At 44.1% G+C, this 23,891-nt stretch overlaps 1 long non-coding RNA gene across 1 annotated transcript; it reads left to right on the forward strand.

Moving 5' to 3' along the window:
- Positions 1-456: 456 nt before the first annotated feature.
- On the forward strand, positions 457-19,574 carry LOC148134818 (uncharacterized). The gene is made up of 3 exons (XR_015755640.1): positions 457-560; positions 6,201-6,281; positions 18,338-19,574. It is a non-coding gene; the product is annotated as an uncharacterized LOC148134818 (long non-coding RNA).
- The last annotated feature ends 4,317 nt before the right edge of the window (positions 19,575-23,891 follow it).

A 23,891-nucleotide genomic window follows, 5' to 3' on the forward strand; every position in this document is an offset into this window, starting at 1 on the left:
AGTTTTTCCTGATGTTCAGCAACGGATTTCTGATGGCCTGACCAATGTCCTGTACAACCACAGCATGATGTTTCAATCGTATTCGCAGTGCTCTGAACAATGAAGGCAAACGAGCCAAATTCCTTCCTACCTGTGAAGGCACTTTCATGAAAATGTACACCTGCACCAATGGTTCTTTGTCCGATAAGTCTGGCCAGGGTCCGACCAATGACTGTTTATGCCCTGCTCTGGTGTGGCCTTCCAAAATGGAACACCTCGCACTTATACAAATTAATCTCCATCAGCTATTCCTCAGCTCCCCGGCCCAGCCGATCAACATCCCGTTGTGTTCTAACATAACCATCTTCATAGTCCATCGTACTACCCATTTCAGTGTCAGCCACAAACGTATTAACAAGGACTCTGATATTGTCATCCAAATTGTTCAAATAAATGATCCACAACAGTGGACCCAAAAATGAACCTCATGGCACATCACTGATCACAAGCTTCCAGTCAGAACATCAACCCTCTCCCACCAACTTTATCTCCGATCATCAAGCAAGTTTTTCTTTCAGTTGGTAAGCTCCCCTTCATCATGTGTGTTCTAACAGTGTTACGCGGTGTACCATGTGAAAACACGTCGAAGGCCTTGCTGATGTCCGTGTATTTCTTGGCCAAAACTGAAGCAGATTTCCCATGCCCAAGGCCATGTTGACCGGCCTTATCTTTCAAAATGCATGTGGTTCGTGTCTCTCAGAATCTCCACCTACAAAATGCCTCCCTCTGACGTCTGTCTCACTGGTCTGTAGTTTCCTGGCATCTCCATGCAGCCCTTAAGGTTCTGGAATAACGTTAGCCGCCCTCCGGACTTCCAGAATCTCACCGTGATGATCGATGATATAAATATCCCTGATAGTGATACCACAATTTCTTTCCCAGCTGCCACAGCCCCCTCGGATACACCGAATGAGCTCCTCGGGGTTTTTCTACCTTTATGCGTTTTAAGACCACCAGAACGTCCTATTCTATACACTGAAATTTTATGAAGACATCACTATTTATTTCTCCAAGTTTCAATCGTTTCTTCGCAGTAAATAGTGATGTAAAAGTTTTGTTCAGGATCTCGGTAACTGTTCCACACTTAGAAGATTTTGTAAATCTTTCAGGGGCCCTATTCCCTGCTTGGTTATTCTTTTTGCGCCGATTGAAATGTATCAAAAGGCTTTGAAATTTCAAAAATATGTTCCCCCTTACCACCACTCCCCTCCCCCATGCTTATCTATTCTGCCATGCATAGCCACACCAAAGATAAAATTCAGCAGCTTCAACAAAAGTGTTTTCCTTTTATAAAATCATGTGTCTCTCATTGTTTCTAAGGGTCCCGTCAGTATTTATTGTTCGATCCTTTAAAATGCAATCTAGCACGTTCCTGACTTACAGTGTGGCTAACACCGATTGGTTTCAGACTATTACGGATCAGGCAAGACAACTCAAAACATTTTTAATCAAACAACCGAGACCATAACTTTACAATTTGATTCGATACGTGTGCAGTGAAGGTTACACTGAGTAAATTAGCTAGGTTGACTTACAGGTTTTAAAACAGACAAAACAAATTTACAAAATTATGTAATGAAATAGAAAGAACAGAATATGAAACGCCTACAGTACTCAGACTATCCAAACTAGTCTTAATTATGTTGTTCCGAATACATACAGCTGACTCAATAATGAAAACCCCTCAGTTTCAGGAAAAATCAAACGAAGGCTTCCAGGTCGAAGTTTGAACAGCAGAAGGAAAGAGAGAGTCCAGAAGCCTGTTTCCACACAGATCCACAGCTGAAACCTCTCACTAGTTCTGGACTGAATTGCTCACCTTTGAGAGCTGGCCACCCCGTCTTGACTGATATAGGTTGGTTAGAAAATGTAAAGGCTTTGACTGAAAGAGTCATCCTTTTATGTATAAACGAAAAGACCTTTCATCTTCGTACCAAACCCAGGCGTTTAGGAGTCCAGACTGCGTTGCGATCCCTCTGAAAACAAAACAAAGGTACAGTATTCTTGAGAAACGTAACAGCTTTTAGCACAAAAATACTGTTTTGTGAAAAGACTGACAGCATAAAGCGTTTTCGAAGACTTTGTGTATCAATCCGAAAAAAATCATAGCTTAGGATTTCAGCCTTTAATAGAAAAGGTAAATTAACAACTGGCACTTATTACACAGAGGATGAAATCTAAACATAGGGAGATCTTGCATAGGCAAAGTATGAATCAGACCTCACTTACAATATTATGAACAGTCTGAGTGCGCTAAGGAAAGATATTCTTGCATTGGAGGCAGGCCAGAGAATACTCACTAGGCTGATGTTGGGAATGGAGTGATGTTGTAATGAGAAGAGGTGGAAAAGATTGCGTGCCAACGCATTGGAGTTTAGAAAAATGAGACAGAATGTTTTGGAAACTTTGAAGATTCTGAGGGGCTTCGCCAGAGTAGATATGGGGAAGTTAGAAAGTAGAAAAATACAGCACAGCAAAAGGCCCTTCGGCACACCATTGCTGTGCTGACCGTGGTGATATTTTAAAGTTATCCCATCTGCCTGCACATGGTTCATAGCTTTTTATTCTGTGGCTGAATAAATGCGATGTAAACCCTTTTCTCATGTTTCTGTTTCTATCAACTCTCTGGGCACCTTCCACCATTTTTTTAAAAAATAATTTACCTCAAACAGTTTATTTCAACTTTCTCTTTCTCACCTTCTGTCCGATGGTAGAGATTGTAGAAACAAAACATTGCCAGGGTGGGATGGATCTTTACGAATGCTGGCTGCCTTTCCTTAACAGGCAGCCTGGTAGATGGATTTCAGAGATGAGAGGTTGGCCTTTGTGATTGCCCGAGCCGAGATCATAACTCTCTGTAACAGTCTCCGATCTTGAATGTCACATTTGTCATACCAGGTAATGATACAACCAAACAGAATGCTATCGATTACGCACCAATAAACGTTGGCAAGTTATTCACCGTCATTCGAAATTTCCTCAGTTGACTTAGGAAGAGGAGATGTTGTTGGTCCCTTGTAACCAGTGCATCCACATGAACAGTCCAAGAAATCTTGTTGTGGACCACTACTCCGAGGAGCTTCACACTCTTCACTTGGTCCACCTCTGTGCTGTTATTGTGTAGGGGGGGCGGGCGGGGGGTGTCATGAACAACATCCCACTGAAAGTCAATATTGAGTCCCATGATTTTGATGGCATTGAGAGCAAGGTAGTTCTTATGGCACCATTTTTTCCAGGTCTTCTACCTCCTGTCCATAGTCTCTTTCGTCGCAATTTGAGATTAGACGGACATGGTGGTGTCATCAGCAATCTTGCAAATGGCATTATTCTGGTATTTGCCGATGCTGTCAGAGAATATACAATGAGTTCAGGAGGTGGCTGAGTATGCACCCCTGGAAGGCTCCAGTGTAGAGAGTTGGTGCCGATGAAATATTGTCACCAATCTTCAATTGTGGTCTTTTGGTCAGGACCTGAGGATCAAGTTGCAGAGAGTGCGGCTCTGTCCGACATCACTGAGTTTAGTAATCAGTCTCCAGGGGATAATAGTGTCGAAGGCTGAACTGTAGTAAATATTTAGGATTCTTACGTAGCTCTTATTGGTTTCAAGATGTTCTGGGGAGATTGAAGGGCAAGTGATATAACATCTGACGTGGATCGTATGGTCCGATAAGCAAATTGGAGTCAGGAAAGTGTAGTGGGGATGTTGGAGTTGATTAATACCATGACCAGCATTTCATAGCACCTCATGAACACTGAAGTTAGGGTCATTGGCCAGTAGTCATTGACACATGCTACACGAGCCTTCTTAGATACAGGGATGTTGTTGGCCTCTTGAATAGGCAGGGACAGTGGCCTGCTGCAGGGCGAAATGGGACTATTTGGCACTGATCATTTGGTGCCGCCGTTTTGGCTCTAAATTTTTTGGCGCTCATTACTTTGGCGATGAGCTGTTTTGGCGTCAGTTCAGAATAAAAAGAAATAGTCTTGTAGAGACCGTAAAAAATCGTTTTAATTGTATTGTAAGAAATAAATCGAATTCTTTTTTATTCATTGTCTTTCATCTATTCATTATAAAACCGAATTTCTACATTTTGCTACATTTATCAAACAAATATAGATAATCATTGTGTGAAAATGTTGGTTTGTTTCTCTTGCTTAGAATGTTTTCAACCATTTCTGGTATGGGCTCTACAAGAAAATAGAAAGAAAATTGTACTACAGCTTTCCGATGTGAAGGCAGAAGGGCTGAAGTATCATCAAGGTGCTAGATGACTATTTACAATTGTTAAATAAGCAAAGGATCACAAAACGAGATTTCAATCTACAGCAGGTCATTCCAGTTTGACTATCAACTCTTGCTAGGTTTGAAAATTACATCGGGTCATTCGTCATCCTTCATTCTTTAACCAAACAAGTCTTTTTTTTAACTTCTGAATTGGCGCCAAAATAGCTAAGCGCCAAAGTAATGAGCGCCAAAACAGGTAAGAGCTAAAACGGCGGTGCCATAACGCACCCGAAACACTAAAGCGGCAGGTTGAAGATGTCTGAACAGACCTCTGCCAGTAGATCTGCGCATGCTCAAAGTGCACTGTCTCTCCTCCGTCTGGTCCCATCATTTTTCTTGGATTCAAATGAAGGAAATCTCATGTGACCTCTGATGCAGACACTGTTGGGATAGGTTCGTCAGGGCTTGTCGGGATAGGTGCTTACTCTCCACCGAAACTTGGCTCAAAGCGATCACAGAAGGAGTTGTGACAATCTGGAACGGAAATGTCCTTGTCTGCTATCTTGCACTGTCTCTTCGTAGAATCTGTGATGCCATTCAATCCATGCCACAGTCGCCGGATGTCAGTCTGGGTCTCTAGTTTTGATCGGTATTAGTCCTTGGCTGACTTAGGAGCTCCGTGACGTTCATAATTAGATTCATTATATTTGAGTTGGTCTCACGATCTGAAGGACTCAGGCCTGGCTTTTAGTAGGTTCTGTATGTCATGATTCATCCAGTATTTCCTGTTGCAGAGCACCCGGATTGACTTTCTTGGTATGCAGTCCCCCACACACTTGCTGACAAACTCTGTGACGGTAGTGTCATACTCGTCCAAGGTACCTGCATACTGTTTACACTGGGCCCCAGCAGCCAATTCCAGACAGCACCGAAGTTGATTATCTGTCTCTTCCGACGAGCACTGGACCTATATCCGCCAGGAGGTTTATTGCTTGAATTTTTGTCTTTAAGCCAGGAGAAGAAGCAAGGTATTTTGTACGGAGTTCCCGAATTGAGGACGGGGGATGGAGTGGTGAGATCCTTCACAGTGGTTCAGCAGTGGTTTAAATTTTTCGGACCCCTGGTGGGCAGGTAATTTTCTGCTGGTACTTGAGCAACACCTTCCTGAGATTGGCTTTATTCAAGTCGCTCGTGACAATGAACAGGGCCTCGCGGTGTTCTATCTTCAAGGTGTTAGTGATGGAGTACAGCACATCCAGAGCTTCCTCGACATTTGCTTGTGGAGGCATTTACACAGCAGTTAATGTAGCAGCGGTAAATCCCCGTGGCATATAGAAGGGGAGGCATTTGATTGTGATGGGTTCACAGTGTGGAGAGCAATGACTATCCAGGGTTGCTATGTCCATGCACCACAATTTTTGATTAAAAAGCAAATTTATTTTAGCCGATGATGCTGTGCAGTCAATACGATGGAGAGATAAACCATCAGCCTAAAGTGCACAGTCAGGAATGGATGGGTTGAACCAAGTTTCTGAGAAGAAGAGTGCGCAGCAGTCCCGTAATTCACGCTGGAAGCTGAGCGGTGATCTGAGTTCGTCCAACTTGTTCTTCATAGATTTATTTTTACTCAGAGCATACCAGGAAGAGGGGGTCTAGAACCCCATAGTCTGTCTTACTTGCAGGCCCAGCTTCCTTACAGGTTTCTTATTATGTGAGTGGTCAAGTGGTCTTTTGGAGTGGATTGTGACTGCTTCCAGGAAAGTGATCCTTCTTAGGAACCCGAAGAGCAGGTAGGTTACAGTTTGGTGTATCTTTGCAGCGGGGTTGCTTAGGACCCAGTGTTACAGCTAATTTACTGTGTGTTTCTTTTTCAGAGGGAACGTGTTTAAGACTCAGGAAAGATGGTAATTTTCTGTATTTGTTCCGATTTGTCCAGTTTGTTCCTGGGTTCAGTTGATGCCGAATTGCTCCATCAGGTCAGCCATGTTTTTGCGGAAGTGATTGGGCTGCTCTCCAGGTAAGTTCTGATAGATTTCATGTCAAGTAGGCGTCTTATCGGGCCGGGAACGTTTTGTTTCGGTTCTTCTTCCTGGAGCAGGTCTCATGGTGCCTCCATTTTCCGGCAGGCTCCAAGCCTGGGGCTCATGTAGAATGCCTCTAGCTGTCCTGACCTTATGCTGCGGTGGTCGGACGGGTCGTGGGCACCACGTAGTCTGCTGCCTTCATCGAAGAAACTTGCTTTGAAAATCAGAGGAGCTTCAAACTTGTCCGGTTATATAAAACATAGTTATTATTAATTTTTGAACATTATGCTCTTCGGTTTAAAGTGTGTAGAACGATTGTAGGAAATAAGAAACTTAGATCTGCACGCAGGAGCTCACAAGGAGTCGTCCGTAACAAGCACAATATTGCAGGGAGAAACCTGACTAGTGAAGATTACAGAGATGGGAGATTGGGGGTCGGGTGCATTGAGTGACTGCAGGAGTTACAGCAATCGGGAAGGTTGGAGCAACTGGAGGAGGTCACAGAGATATGGAGGGTTAGACTGACTCAGGGAGGTTACAGATTTGGGATGTTTAGACTGACTCGCGGGTGTGACGTCGATATTGAAGACTGGAGTGACTGGAGGAGGAAACCGAGACGGTGAGGTTGATTGACTGGTAGAGGCTAAGATGCAGGTGGTGTATGGGTGAATGCAGGATGTTAAACAGACAGGGATTGATTGCAGGTGCTAAGAGAGATGGGGGATTCAGTGACTCGAGGATTTTGTAGAGATATGGAGGATTAGAGCGCCTGTTGGAGATTGTAGAGGCAGCGAAGTTTGAAGTGACTCGGTTAAATTTCAGCGATAGGGTTGTTTGGAGTGACTGGAGGAATTGTAGAGATAGTAAGTATTGGAGTGACTAGGGGAGTCTACAACGTAAGGATAGATTTCAGCGACTGAACAAGGTTCCAGAGATAGGCAGAGCTGGAATGATTCAACGAGGTTACAGGTATATGGACGCTCGGAGTGACTGTGGAAGGTTAAAATAAATAGTAAGTGTTGGAGTGAATTGGGGAGGTTGAAGAAATAGATAGGTTTGGAGTGTGTGGACAAGGAGATTTGCAGTGACCTCAGGAGTTTACAGAGATGTGAGGGGTTGGAGTGGAATGGCGATAACATAAAGAGGAAAGGTGGAGCGACTGGAGGAGTTTACAGTGATAGGGAGGATTGCAGTTACTGGACAGGGTTACAGAGGCAGGGATTACTGGAGTAACTGAAGGAGGTGACAGAGATCGGGAGCGTGTAGTGACTGGACTAGGTTGCAGAAACAGAGAGGGTTTGAGTCAATGGAAGAGGTTACAGAGATCTGGAGAACTGTAGTGTCTGGAGGAGGTTACAGTGATTGGGAGTATTCGAGTGAATGCTGGAGGTGACACAAATAGGGAGTGCTGGATTGGCTGGGGGAGCTCACAGAGATAGGGCGTCTTGCAGTGACGTCAGAAAGTTTTAGACGCAAGGAATGTTGGACAGATTCGGTTAGGTCACAGAAATAGGCCAGATTACAGTGAATGGAGGAGGTTACAGAGATAGTAAATGTTGGAGAGACGAGGGAATATTACTGAGTTAGGGATGGATAGAGAGACTCAAAGCTGTTGCAGAGATAGGGAGGAATTGACTGACTGGATGAGGTTACAACGTTTGGAAGGTTTGGAGGGTCTAGAGAAGGTTACAGAGATAGGGACGGTTGGAGTGACTGGAGGAGGTTGCAGCGATAGGGATGGATGGAGTGCTTGTAGCAGGTTATCGAGAGAGGGTAGATTGGAGTGTCTGCACGAGATCACTGAGATAGTGAGAATTGTAGTGACTCAGGGATGTCACAAATAAAGGGAAGATTAGAGTCATTCTCCGAAGTTGAAGTGATATCGAGGAGTGTAGTGACTGGGGAGGATACTGAGATAGAGAGAGATCGAGTGGCTGAAGGATGTTACTGAGGTGGAGAGATTTGGAGTGCATGGCGTATGTTAGACAGATACACAGTGTTGGAGTGACTGCTGGAGATTAGAGAAGTAGGGAGGGATTGAGTGACGAGGATGTTACAGAAATAGGGAGGGCTGTAGTGATTCGGGGATTTTATAGTGTTATGAGGATTTGGTGTAAAAGGCGGAGTTTACAGCGATAAAGAGGGTTGGGGTGAATAGACGAGGTTCCAATGATAGTGAAAGTTGAAGTGACTTGGCGAGGTTGAAGATATAAGCAGTATTGTACTGATCGCAGGAGGTTACAGAATTAGGGAGAATTAGATTGTGGAAGCGTTTACAGTGAGTGGGAGTTTTGCAGTGTCTGGAGGAGTTTAAAAAGATAAGGCGGTTTGGAGCGGCGAGGTTCAGTTTCAGGAATAGGGAGGGATGGAGTTAGTGCTGGAGATTACAGTGATAAGGAGAATTGGAGTGATGGGACTAGGTTACTGAAATAGGAAGAGTTGGAGTCGCTAGAGGAGGTTAAACAGGTTTGAAGGGATTTAGTGACTGGAGGAGGACACAGAGATAAGGAGGGTTGGATTGGTTAGTGGAGCTAACAGAAATAAGGAGGGAATCGGTGACAGGAAGGGTTTAGAGAGATAGGGAGGCTTGGAGGGATTGTCAGAAGATTCAGATACAGGGAGTGTTGGATTGGCTCTGTTAGATTACAGAGACAGGGAGAGTGGCAGTGTTTGGAGGGGTTTACAGAGATATTAAGTGTTGGAGTGACTAGGGGGTTCAGAGATAGGGGTGAATGGTGTGCCTGACGGAGGTTATAACGATAGGGAGGGATGGCGAGACTGGAGGAGCTTACAGAAATAGGGAGGGATCAGGCAACTGGAGGCAGTTACAGAGAGAGGGGAGAGTGAAGACTGCAGATGCTGGAAATTAGAGTCAACTGTATGATGCTGGAAAAACACAGAAGGTCAGGCAGCATCTGGGGAGCAGGACATTCGACGTTTCAGGCTTAAGTTCTTCATCGGGAATGAGGCTGTGAGCCGAGGGGTGGTGATATCAATAGAAGGGACATGGGGCTGTTGGTGAATGTAGGTGAGATTGCGATAGTTAGATAGACATCGGGCACTTTGTGATACGTTAGAGAAGGGGGTGGAGCGCGTAGGTGTGAAGGAAGATGGACTGGTGAGGACAGGTCATGATCGGCTGGAGGTTGTTTCAGTGAGACGGACGTTTTGGGCCTCTGGAGGAAGTTAAAGAGAAAGTAATTGTTGGAGTGACTCGTGAAGATTCCAAAGTAAGGGAAGGTTGATGTTATTGACGGAGGTCAGAGAGAGTGTTGAATAGAGTAACGGGAGCATGTTAAAGAGAGAGGGAGGTCTGGAGTGATTCCGGGACGTTACAGGTATATGAAGTTTTGGAGTGAACTGGGAAGGTGAGAAAGATATAAAGGTTGGAGTGACTGGAGGTGACTTCAGAGATAATGATGGTTTTAGTGACTCGGGGAGGTTTAAGAAATAGGGAAGCTCGGTGTACCTGGAGGACGTTATATTTTAAGGAGATTTAGAGTGTGTGGCGGCAGCGACAGTGAGAGGATGGTTTAGAGTGACTGGAGAGGTTGCAGAATTAGGGACGGTTGGAGTGAGTGAAGTGGTTTGCAGGGAGAGGGAGGCTTGGAGTAACTGGAAGAGGATACCTCCAGAGGGAGGTTTGGGGTGATTGTTGGCGGTTAGAGAGATAGGGAGGTTGGAATGACTGGGATGGTTACAGAGGTAGCGAGATTTAGATCGACTGGACACGGTTACAGGGGTAGGGAGTGCTGCAGTGATTGGAGGAGGCTCGAGAAATATGGAGGATTGGAGTGACTAGGGGAGGTAACCGAGTTAGGATACGTTGAAGTGACTGAATGAGGCTCCAGAGATTGTGCGGTTTGGAGTGACTGGGGGATATTACACTGTTAGGGAGGCTTGGAGCCTGTGGAGATGGTTATGAGGTAGAGAGGGTTGAGTGACTGGAGGAAGTTACAGAGATCGAAAAGGTTGAAGTGACTGGGGAATTTACAGAAATCGGGTGTGATGGAGTAACTTGGAGGAGTTTACAGAGACCGGATGTATTGGAGTCATTGTCTACAGGACTAGTGACAGGACACTGAGGCATTGCTTCTCCCTCTTTCAAACATGGAAGTGGAGACAACCTGATAATTATCGACTTCGATTGTGATGAACGTGTTGGTAATGGTTGTGTGCGATAGGATTTATAATTATCTACAAAGCTGATTAGCGATATTCAACATTGTTTTGTGAAGTTGAACAAAAAGCTGCTTAAAGATAAAAAAGATTGATGTGGTGTATTTGGATTTCAGTGAGACTATTGATCAAAATACGGAGTCATGAGATTGAGAGTGATTTGGCAATTTGGTCAGAAATTCGCCAGCTGAAAGACAGGGTATAGCGGCGGATGGGAACTGTTCATCCTGGTGTTTATTTGAAGAGTGGTGTACCGAAAGGATCTGTTTTGGGTCCACTGCCGTTTGTCATTTCTTGAAATGTCATGCATGAGGGCGAAGAAGGATTGGTTAATACATTAGCGAATGATGTGAAAGTCAGGAGAGTTGTGGATAGTGCCAAATTATGCTGTAGATTACAGCGAAACATATGTAAGATGCAGAGCTTGGCTAAGAGACACCAAATGGAGATAATTCGGACGGGTATGAGGTGATTTACATTAGAATGAATAACAGGAATGCAGAGATTTGAACTAACCGTCGGATTCTTCACAGTGTCTACGAGCAGAGAGATCTCGGTGTCTATGTTCATAAACACGTGAAGGTTGCCACTCATTTGATAAAGTGGTTACGAAAGCATGCGATGAGTTTCAGAACGATGAGGTCATGCTGCAGCTATGCTAAACTCAGGTGTGGCCACACTTGGAGTATCGGGTCCAGTTCCAGTCACCCAATTGCTGGAAAGATGGTTGAGCTTTGGAAAGGATGCAGAGGAGATTTACAAGGATGTTGACTGGTGTAGAGGGCAGGTCTTATGATGAAAGTCTCAGGGACTTGAGGCTGTTTTCGTTAGCGAGAAGAAGGTTGAGAGATGACACAATTGAGACTTATAAGATTATCACAGTGTTAGATGCAGTAGATAGTGAGAGCTATTTACCTCGAATGGTGATGGATAGCACGGGGGGGGGGGGGGGGGGCATAGCTTTACATAGAATCGTGATAGATATAGGACAGACGTTAGAGGTACTTTCCTTACGCAGGTAATTGTAGGGGCGTGGAACGCACTGCTAAAACAGTAATAGATCTTCAGGGCATTTCAGTGATCATTGGGTAGACATATGGAAGAAAATTGAATAGTATAGGTTAGATGGGCTTCAGATTGGTTACACAGGTCCGTGCAAAGAGTTTGTAGTGCACTATAATATTCTATATTCTATGAAGTTAGAATTAGATTCCATAGCTGGTGATTGATGTAAGGCTGTGGATTGTTAAAGGGGCTAAAATGAGCAGGGTGTGGAAACACTTCGAAGAATAAAGAATGTGGTGTATTTAACAACCGTAGTGGTGTCCGGCGAATAATGTTGGCGTGAGAGGGTGTTATCTACTGGAGAATATTACTGGGATAGGGAGGCTGGTGTGGACTGGAGAACATTAGATACATATAAGATTTTATACACTGGAAGATATTTGAGAGAGCGTGAATGTTGTGCTTGCTGAAAGATGTGACAGGGATGGGGAGGCTTGTTGAGACGGGAGGATGTTACAGTCATAGAGATGGTTGTGAGAGACTCTGTGTCTTATGAGCATAGGATGGGCGGCGTGGAGAGAAACTGTTTTCATACAAAATAGAATATAATGCCATCATAACAGTCACACAGGTATGGAGGTATATAGCAACTGGAGAAATTTACACAGATAGGGACGATTGTCAGAATTTGAAGAGGTTAGACACATCAGGAGTGTTGGATGGACTTGAGGAGATTAAAATAATAGGGACAGTTTGAGAGACTGAACAATGTTAAGAAATAAGAATGGATGCAATGGTGACAGAATGTTTCAGCAAATTGGCGGCTATCGACCTGAAGGAGGTTACACAGTTAGAGAAAGCTGTCGGATCTGGAGGGTGCTACACAACAAAGGAGATTGCAGTGACTGGAGGCATTTACACAGATCGGGATCTTATTAGTAGTAGGCAGAATGCACAGTGCTTGGGAGGATTGTAGGGGCTGCAGACACTACAGAAGTGAGGAGGGTTGTTTAAAATTGATTGTGAAGAATTTGTGGGATTTGGAGCCCTCACCATTGTTATGAAGTAGACGACAGGTACTGTACCTTTAAGAGAGTGTGAATGTTGTTCTGCACTGACAATTTACATGAGGAGTACAGGAAAATTGAAAATATACAGCATTTAGTCACGAAATACATACATGTGTTGGTTGCTGTTTTGGCAACATTTCGAATTTAACCAGTTGTGTCAAATTATAACCCAGGATACTAACACGCTATCGAGTTAGAATATATTGTTTTAACAACACCGAATCAATTACACTATCTGGTATTGGGGATAGAAAAATGCCAGCCATTTTGAAAATCAGAGAGAGAGACTGCTGTCGAGAGGGAGACACAAGACATTCAAGCAGTTCATCAAAGGTGTCTTTTCATTCGAATCATATACGCAGGAAAAAAGAAAGAAGGTGACCCAAGGAGATCTGCAGCCAGAAAAACAATAGCACTGAAGACGACAACAACTGCATGGCTTTGAAATTAATTTGGTTTATTTTTAATGAATGATTCATTGGGACAGCACATAATTATGGAGTTGGAGGTAGGTAATATGTAGTTAAGAGAAAAGGGCTTCGAGTTGTTGTTTGATGTTCACGCTCAGATATAAATAATACATTGATATTATTTTTCTTGAAGTGTGGGATTTTGGAGATCTCTGCCATTAATATTTTAACAGATTGCGAGACGAGGTTGGTTTAATTAACAGAAGGGTTCCTGTCAAACTGTAGCGGGATGGTTTTTGGAGCTCTATGACGTTCCAGAAATATGGAGTTCTGAAGGGGCTGGAACAGTTTACCAAGGCAGGGAGAAATTTAGGATACAGTGATAGTGAGGCCTGTAAGAAATGCAATCAATTAGGAAGACTGCAAAAGCTGGAGAGTTTCAAATTGACAAGGAGCATCTTAGGAAGGGGACGAGTTTAGAGGGAGGGAGTTTGTAACATTCACATTAATTAGTGGTTTGGAGTAGACTGCGGGAAGTATCAGAATGAGGAGCAACATGAAGTGATTGCAGGGACATAGAAAGGAGTACTGTTTTGCTGAGTGTCGTTAGGAGGATAGTCGTCCTCATTAAAATGTACAGATTCTCAGGGAATTGATATGGTGGATGGAAAAGTGAGAGAGACAAACAAATAAATTCAGTTTGACAACGATGGAGAAGAGGAGCTTTTGATTTTATTCAGTGGTGCAAACTTACTTCCAAACAGTCAAATGAATGCAATCAGATCACAAAGAATGAGGTCGTTTTGAAGTGCAGAAGATACAAGATGAAGGCCAGGCTTACGGGCTGGAGGTCGTTCGAGAGAAAGGAGATGTTCAACAGCTGAAAGATTTACATGAAGCAGAAAGTGTCAGGACAGGTGAACATGACAAGTTTACTTATGAGAGGGAGCTAACAATATGGCACAAGGCCAAAAGCAGTAAGATGGCAAACTCACGGTCATTTATTCAGAGAGTTGCTCTCAGTCAGTCTGTTGTCAAGTCTCATATGCAAAGAGCATGATTTTTCCAAGCTCCTGGGCGCAATGCACTAACGAAGAATTTGGTGAGGTATTTACACTGTTATGTATCTGCACAAACACTGTCATAGACGATATAAACTGGTAAATTAACACTCTACAATTCAATTCAAAATTTGTATTCAAATTCTTTGTTTGTACAGTACTCTGAGTGATAGTGACAAAGGACAACAGAATCCACAAAACTCCATTGCATTGCTCATCGTCAATGATATGAATGCCATTCTCTCAAAACGCAAACTCCCCAGTTCCTGCATCTTGTGAAACGAACAATCAAAAATAATGAAAAAATGAACATTCCAAACGAAGATTTTAATGAGGTGAGCTGCAGTCAGTCATGCAGATCTGGAGTCCAGCAGATGCATGGAGAGTGCTTTCTACTGGAGCAGCACCAGGCCAGTATCAGGCACATAGGGGGAATGGACAAAAGGATTCCATCTGAACTCGCAACTCCCAGCCTGGGAATCGGAAACTGTCCACAGACGTTCGGGTGAACACCTCCAAAATTAGGTCATCCAGATATGTCCAATGGTCAGATCAAAAATGATCTGTGATTGTACTTGTAACATTAGTCAAGTTCCACAACCTATCCCACCATGGTCCCATCTTGCAGGTTCTATGAATCCTGCTACCTCTAACTTCCTGTAGCATCCATGCCCCTGCCTACATTTGTACCATGCTACAGGTTCTGACGCCCTTCCTACCTCTGTAACATGGCTCGGATTCTATAACAGTTCATTCCACTGCAATGTTCCCCGAGAATCGCAACGGGGGATGATGGAGGTTACAGAGATAGGGAGGGATATCAGGACTGGAGGGCTTTGCAGGTATTAGGAACATTGCAGTCGAATAAAGAGGCTAAAGTAATTTTGATAATTCATGGTAGTAAAGGGGTTTACAGAGCTATGCAGGATTGTGGGGACATTAAGTTTATTCACAGATCATCAGTCTTTTGGGAATCGAGGACGGTATGAAGATAGAGAGGGTTTCAGACTGGATGATTCTGCAGAAATAAAATGCGTGGATAAAGGCAGGATTCTTGACAGTGTGGAAGAACAGAGTGATCTTGTGGTCCACGTCCATAGAACCCTAATAGTTGCTACCCAAGTTAGTAGTACAGTTTTTTTTTTTAAAAAACGTATATGGTGCGTTGGCTTTCATTAGTGAGGGATTGAGGTTAACAGCTGCGAGGTGATGAGGCAGATCTAAAAATTTCTGATTAGACCACATTTGCAATATTGTGTTATGTTCTGTTCGTCTCATGATAGGAAGAATGTGAAAGCTTCAGAAACGGTAAAGAGGAGATTTATTAGGCTGCTGCCTGGACTGCAGAGCAGATTTTATGAAGAAAGGTTGTTGGAGCTGGCCTATGTTCATTGGAACAAATAAGAATGAGAGGTGATTGATTGAGATGTACAGCATGATGAAAGCAAGATCGAGGGGTTAGCCAAAAACTTCTTTTTCCCAGGGTGTAAATTGCTATCACAATGGTGTATAATTTGAATAAATTGGAACAATGTTTAGCAGAGATATCAGAGTTCCCATAGAGAGCGGTGTGTGTGTGGAATGGACTGCCAGCTGTGGTAGTAGAGTTGGATACATTAGGGATATTTAAACGACTCTTGGATAGCACACTGATGATAGGAACATTTACGGTGTGGAGGTTAGTTTTATCCTGGATTAGTTAAAAGGTTAACACAGCATCGAGGACCGAAGGGCAGACATTGTGCTGTACTATTGAATGATCTGTGTTCTAATTAGGTAAGGTTACAAAGGCAGGAAGAAGTATCAGGAATGAGAAGAGATTGGATCTGAAGGAACGGACACACCTGGGAACGGTTGCGAGGAGTGCCTGAGGTTACAATTGTCTGATCTGGATCAGATGACCCAGATGGCGAAGGCTGTGGCGTGGTTTCACAGAGAGGGAGGACAATACAGTGACATGGGGTTACAAAACTTTGGAGAGCTGTATGGTCTACAGGAGTTCATGGAAATGGGGCGTTTGAGCGAGACGGAGAGGTTTACAAGCATAAGGATTTTGGTAGAATGGGGTGGTTTACACAGTCGAAGTTTTTGGATTAATGGAGCAGATTGCAGAGATAAAGTGGGTTGTGTACAATGGAAGAGCCAACAGAGATATGGAGGGTATTCGTGACTGAAAATGTTGATAGACATAGGAAGGCTTAGTATCTGGAGGTTATTTAGATATGGAGAGTGTGGAGTCTACGAGGTTTTCCAGAGGTAAGGACACTAATTTTGTTTGGAGACAGTTATAAAGATAAGGATGCATTAGCAACCTCCTCCAATTTCATCAAAGTGGGAAGGCTTGTGGGGGAGTGTGACATTTACACTGATGGGGATGTATGAACTGTGGAGGGTGATGGAGATGTGTATATGAATGGAGAGTCTGGAGGAGCTTACATTGTGAGGGTGCTTGTGAGTGGTTGAAGCATGTTACACAGGAAGTCAGTCTTATAAGAACTGGATAAGGAGGGTCACAGGCACTGCAGTGGGTTCCACAGATCAGAAGAGTGGCACGGACTTGAGACGATTACACTGAAAGGGCGGATTTTAGAGTGTCCACATGTTGATCGTGTTTTTATGACTGGAAGCTGACACAATGTGGATAGCCGCAACCCTATTTATTAAATTTTGCTCCGGACAACATCCTCAATATCCCTCGTCAGCCAGGGATCCCGAAATCTCCCAAAGTTTTGCCTTCATCCTAACAGGCACATACGTTTCCTGGATTCTTGATATCACACTTTTAAAAGCCTCCCATTTGTCAGATGTTTATTTTCCTTCAAACCGACTCACTCAATCAATCTCTGCTAGATCTTGACTAATGGCCCCAAAATTGGTCCCGTTCCAGGTTAGCACGTTTAGATGTGGACCTCTCGTATTTTTCTCCATGGTTACTATAAAACTAAGAGAGTTAAGGTCACTGGACCCAAAGACTGGACTGACATTTCAGTCACTTGCAAAAACGTGTTTTCGCAGAGGAGATCCAGTGTTCCTCCCGCCTGAGCAGGGTCCACCACCTATTGCTTTAAGAATTTTCCTTGGATGCATTTTTGCATTTTCATATTTCCACACTACCTGGGCCTTTTACATTCTGGATAAACCAGTCAAACCACAGGAAATTAAAATCTGCAACCGATAATACTCTATTATTCCTGTAGGTATCTATAATCTCTCTACATACCTGCTCATTCAGTAAATGCTGACTCTTTGGAGATCCATAATACACCCAACAGAGTGGCCAACCATATCTGTTTCTAGATCCTGACTATATGGCATCATTTGATGAGATCTTGAGAATATCCTCTCTGAGAAAAATTGTTATTTCCTCCCTTATCAAAAGTGCAACTGCCTCTCCTCACATATCTGAACTTCTGTTATATCTGCACCTTCTGTATCCTGAAACACTGAGTTTCCAGTCCTGCCCTTCCCTCAGCCGTGTTTCTGTTATGGGTATTATATCCCACGCTGCAGAGCCAATCCATACTCTGAGCTCGCCTGCCTTACCAGTTAGGCCTCGGTCCTTGAAATAAATGCACTTTAAACCAAAATATATTTCCATCTGTTTACTAATACCCTGGATACTGTTAATAGTGAACTTGCTCACGAAGGCCATTGAACTTTCCAGCGACTTGTCTCTGACCCATGTCTTATTCAGAGTACCCCTGCCCAACAATCCGCTCCCCTCACCCATCATCCCTCCCAACCAAACTGATTTAAATCCTCCAGGGTTCTACTATCAAATCTTCCCTCAAGAATATTTGTTCCCCTGCTGTTCAACCCCAGGGAAGATCACAATGATCTGAGAAGTGAAAAGCCTGCCTCCTACACCAGAACCTCTGCCACACATTCATCTGATCTATCTATCTATTCCTATCCTCACTGGCGCAGGGCACTGAGAGTATTCCTAAGATCAGTGCCCTTGTGATAGTCATTTCTAACATCTTACCAAAATGCCGGCACTCGTTTCCCAGGACACCAGCTCTTTATCTGGCTTTGCCATTTGTTACGAAGTGCACAATGACCTTTGGCATTTGGCATGTCTCTTTGGAATGTTCTGCATACACTTATGAACACCTTTGACACTAGCACCCGGCAGGCAACACACCAACCTGGTCTCTGTTCTGCAACCACAGAACGGGGCAAGATGGTGCTGGATATGGTCGACTCGTAGCGAACTCCTGCGTGCAGATCTAAGTTTCTTATTTCCTTCAGTCTTCCTATCCTATTTAAACATAATAGCATGCTTTCAAAAATTACTAAAACTCTGTTTTATCTAATCTAACAGGCTTGAAGCTCCTCCGGTCCTGAAAGCCAGTTTCCTGGATGAAGGTAGAAGACCACTTGGTGCACACGACCCATGCGACCACCCCGGAATAAGGCCAGGCCAGCTGGAATCAACCAACGCGAGCCCCAGGCTTGAGGCTGACGGGAAAATGCAGGATACCGAGAGACCTTTCCCTAGGAAAGAGAACCGACACGAAACGCTCCCAACCCCATAATACGCTTGCCTAACATGTCACCTGTCAGAACCTACCTGCAGAGCAGCCCAAACACATCGACAAAAACGTGTGTGGAACAGGAGCAGCAATTCGGTAGCAACTGAAACCAGGAACTAACTGGACAAATCGGAACACAAGCAGAAACGGATCTTATCATGGGATCCTAAACACACTTCCTCCGGGAACATAAATCAGGAAATTACCTGTAACACTGGTCCGAAGCAAACCCTGTGCAAAGCTGCACCAAACAGCAACCTAACTGCTCCATGGGGTCCTTGGAAGGATCACCTTCCTGGAAGCAGTCACAATCCATTCCAAAAGGCCGCTTGACCACTCAGATATAAGAAACCTGTGAGGAAGCTGGGCCTGCTAGTAAGACAGAATACAGAGTTTCAAGACACCCTTCCTAAATTACCCCGACCAAATGTACAATCACTGGAGAAGGAGATGAACGAAATCAGATCACGGCTCATTTTCCAGCGTGAACTGCCGGAATGCTGCGTACTCTGCTTCAGAGAAACCTGGCTCAAGCCATCCATTCCTGACTTCGCACATCAGGCTGACGGTTTATTTATCCATCTTATGGACTGCACATCGTCCTCGGATAAGACAAAGAGTTGGAGGTATTTTCTTTTTAATGAACAACTCGTGGTGCATGGACATTGCAACTCTGGGCAGCCATTGCTACCAAACCCTGAATTACTCACCATCAAATGCCGCCCCTTTTATCTACCACGGGAATTTAACGTTGCTATACTAACTGCTATGTAAATACCGCCACAAGCAAAGGTTGAGGGAACTATGAATGTGCTGTACTCCGCCAAAAACACTTTGGAGACGGAACACCCCGAGGTCCTGTTTATTGTGACTGGCGACTTGAACCAAGTCAAATTAATGAAAATTGTGCCCATGCCCCACTAGGGTCCTGAACTAATTAGTCTACTGCTAAACCACTGTGAAGGATGCTTATTGCTTCATCCCACGCCCTTATTTCGGGAACTCCGACGTCTTCTCTAGGCCTCAAGGTAAAAAGCTGAAAATGTGTTGCTGGAAAAGCGCAGCAGGTCAGGCAGCATCCAGGGATGCTGCCTGGATGCTGCCTGAGCTGCTGCGCCTTTCCAGCAACACATTTTCAGCTCTGATCTCCAGCATCTGCAGACCTCACTTTCTCCTCAAGGTAAAAACTCTAACAAAACTCCCCCAGCCCTCGCGGATACAGGTCCAATGCTGATCGGGGAAGGCAGAGGATCAACACCGGTGCTGTCTGGAATCGGCTGATTGGGCCATGTTCAAACAGTACACAGGTCCCTTGGACGATTGCGCAAACACCTCACAGACTGTATCAACAAGAGTGTGGAGGACTGCATACCGAGGAAGTCAATCCACGTGTTCCCCAACAGGAAACCCTGGATGAAGCAGGATATTCAGAACCTGGTAAAAACCAGGCGTGAGGCCTTCAGATTAGTAGACCCACTCAAATATAATGAATGCAAGTGTGACCTTTGCAGAGCCATTAAAACAGCCTGGGAACAATAGCAATTCAAATTAGAGACATAGACAGACACTCGGCGACTATGGCAAGGACTGAATGGCATCACAGGTTCGAAAAATAGACAGTGGAAAATAGCAGGCTGGGGCATATCTCTCGCCGAACGTTTCAACTCCTTCTATGGACACTTTGAACAGATTTTCGGCGGAGAGTTAGCACCTATTCCGAGAAGTCCTGACTAACGTATCCCAACAGTCTCTGCATCAGGTGTCAGATCAGTTTTCCTTCATGTGAATTCAAGGAAAGCAATGGGACCAGACGGAATACCAGGCCGTGAAAACAGAGCATGCAGAGATCAACCGGCAGAGGTCTTCTTCTGCCAACCTCACCCTGAAACATGCCACTGTCCCTACCTATTTCAAGAGGGCCAACATTGTCTCTGTGCCAAAGAAGGCTCACGCAGCATGTTTCAATGACTATCCCCCAGTGGCCCCAACTTCGGTCATGAGTGCTTTGAAAGGCTTGTCATGGCATTAATCAGGGGCAGATTGGTGGCTCGGTGGTTAGCACTGCTGCATCACAGCTCCATGGTCCCAGGTTCGATTCCGTCTTCAGGCGATCGTCTGTGTGGAGTTTGCACATTCTCCCTGTGTCTGCATGGGTTTCCGCTGGGTGCTCCGGTTCCTTCCCACGGTCCAAAGATATGCAGGTCAGGAGAATTGCCCAGTGACAGGTGCTTTAGTCAGAGGCAAGTTGGTCTGGATGAGTTAGTCTTCGGATTGTTGATGTGGACTAATTGGGTCGAAGGGCCTGTTTCCGCACAATAGGGAGTTTAATGTGATCTTCATGAACTCCATGCTTCCACAGTATAATTGAACCACTACAATTTGCCTATCGGACGATCAGATCCACATCAAATTCCATCGCACTTGTCCTTCATAACTGCCTAGAACATATTAACACCAGAACAGCTGCGTCAGATTCCTACAAATGGACTACAGTTCAGCCTTTAACACTCTTATCCCCTCGAGACTGAACACTGAACTTAGTGATCTCGGATTAATTCCCACTCTCTGCAACGGGGTCCTTAGTCTTCTTACCCACAGGACACTATCATGAAGATCGGGTCAATATTTCATACTTACGAACACTCAATGCTGGAGCCCTCCAAGGATGCTCACTCATTCCCCGACTGTAATCATGACGACGACTGCATCGCCAAATACCGGACTAATACCATTTACAATTTCGCTGGTGATACCACCATAGTCGATCCAATCACAGATAGCAACGAAACAGACTACAGACTGGAGGTGGAAGATCTGGAAAAATGCTGCACTGAAAACAACTTAGTTCACAATGCCAGCAACACCGAGGAACTCAACCTTGACATTCGACGGGATGTTACTCATGACCCCCTTCACATTAGCAGCACAGAGATGGAACGATTGGACAGTGTCAAGCTCCAGGGTGTGGACATTCACAACAAGGTTCCTTGGATGCGTCATGTGGACGCACTGTTTACAAAGTCCCAACAACCTCTTTTCTTCTTCAGGCAGCTGAGGAAACTTGGTTTGTCAGTGAAAGGCCTTGACAACTTCTATAGGTGCGCTATCGAGATCATTCTGTCTGGATGTATCACTACCTGTTATGGCAACTGTACCATTCAAGATCGGAATCGTTTATACAGATTGGTGAACTCGGCCCGGACAATCACAAATGCAAACCTTCTATGTATAGAATCCACCTACCAGGTGTGAAGGAAAGGTCGCCAGCATTCTGAAAGATCCATCCACCCCTGGCAATGTTTTTCACAATCTCTACTGTTGGGGCTTAGGTACAGAATCCTGAACACACACAACAGCCAGTTTTGCGACAGTATCTACACTACATTTATTAGAATACTGAATGGACCCACAAATTCCTAATATTCGCCAGTATCTTTTTGTGCCACTGCGTAACTGTTATTTACGATTTATACCACTTAACTCTGTGATCTGCCTTTATTGTTCCCAAGACAAAGCTTTGCACTCTGCCTCGGTACACGTGACAATAAATTCAACCCAATTCAATTCAATTCAGTTCAATTCGATTAAATTCGATTCAATTCAATTCAATTCAGTTCAATTCGATTCAATTCATTTCAATCTAGTTCAATTGAATTCAATTCAATCTCCACACTATTCCCCTGACCATTGTGTTTCCTATTAGCATGGCTATCGTTAGACAGGATCTGGTAAGCATAGACTGGGAGAAACGACATACAGATGGGTACGTATACGGAAAGTGAGAGTATTTAGATGTAGGGCAGTGAAAATTCAGGGCCAGTGTGTTCCTCCAACTGTGAATGGAAAAGGCAGCAAGTCCAGTGAATTCTGATCAATCGATATCGTGAGTTTGATGAAGAATATAAAATGCAATAAACACAGTCGAATTCGTTAGGAAGTATTACAATGCAAGGGGATTATTAAAAGTGCAGTGGAATCAATGTCCATGAAACATCCTTGACAGGTAATACTAATGAAAAGCACAGGTTATTTTATAAGTAGAGAAAGCCTAAAAGGCTTTCCAGCTAACGAAACTTAAGGAACAATCTGTGCATGCAGCCAGATGGAGTAGGTGAAATATTAAATGAATATTTCCATCTGTATTCGTATAGGCTAAAGACACTATCGCCAGGGATTTGATTTCGGATGGTGAGTTTCTAGAACATGTTAAGATCAAAAAGGAGGAGGTATTAAATATTTTTTACACACACAAACAAAGAAGTCCCCAGTTTCCAATGAAATGTATCCCCTGGTGCAATGGGAGGTACGGGAGGCGATTACTGGGGCCTTGGTGATATGTTTAATAATGTCCTGGCTACAGATGTAATGCTGAATGATTTCAGGGTATCTATTAGTGGTTTCTTTGTTCAAGAAGGGTAGCAGGAATAGGCCAGGTAATTACAGATCAGATGGTCTGACAGCAGTGTGAGGGAAATTACTGGAAACAATTCTGAGGGGCAAGATGAATCAAAAAATGAAAAGGCAGGGATAGATATGAGATTGTCCACACAGATTTTGTAGAAGAGAATCCTATGTGACGAATTCAGTGGAGACTTCTATTTGAAATTCCCGCTGAAATATTGAAGAGGGCTTTGCAGGTAATGTAATTTACATGGACTTAAGTGAGCCGAGGACAAGGTTCCCCGTGGATGGCCGGTCCAAAAGACCAATGAGAAAAAGTCAAGTTCGCAAACTGGGTACAAAAGTCGTAGAGGTTTGACTTTGGGATTGAAAACAATTGCACCGTGGAGTAGCGAAGGGATCTGTGCAGGAAACATTGCTGTTTATTCCGTACAATAATGACTTGGATGCGAAAGCAGAAGGTATCATTGGTAGGTTTGCAGATTACATGAAAGGTGAGTGTGTTATCCACATTGAGGCAGATGGTTTCAGGCTACAGTCTGATACCAATCAGCTGATACACGGAGCAGAGTGATGGCAGATGGAAGTTACTCCTGATTAATCTGAGGTTATGCGTTGTGGGTCATCTAATAAGCGAAGGACATACATGAAGAACCGTCGGGACTTGCGGAGACCTGAGGAACAAAGGGATTTTGGTGGACAAGTCCACAGAACACAGAAGGTGTCAGAACAGGTAGAAAAGGTGGGAAAGTCACGAACTTGGGCAGAGGGGGACTGGAACATATCCTGGACGTGAGAATTGCAAGAGTTGCTCGAGAAATTTAAACTAACCTGGCAAGGGTGCGGGACCCAAATTTTCAGAAGACAAGAAAGAATGTTAAGGTTGATACATACGTTCAAAAGCGCAAATTAGATAGACAAAATAGGCCAGAACTGACATGT

This window comes from Chiloscyllium plagiosum, unplaced genomic scaffold (genome assembly GCF_037043375.1).
Source record: "Chiloscyllium plagiosum isolate Xiang-an unplaced genomic scaffold, Cpla_swu_hap1 HiC_scaffold_52, whole genome shotgun sequence".
Classification (NCBI taxonomy): domain Eukaryota; kingdom Metazoa; phylum Chordata; class Chondrichthyes; order Orectolobiformes; family Hemiscylliidae; genus Chiloscyllium; species Chiloscyllium plagiosum.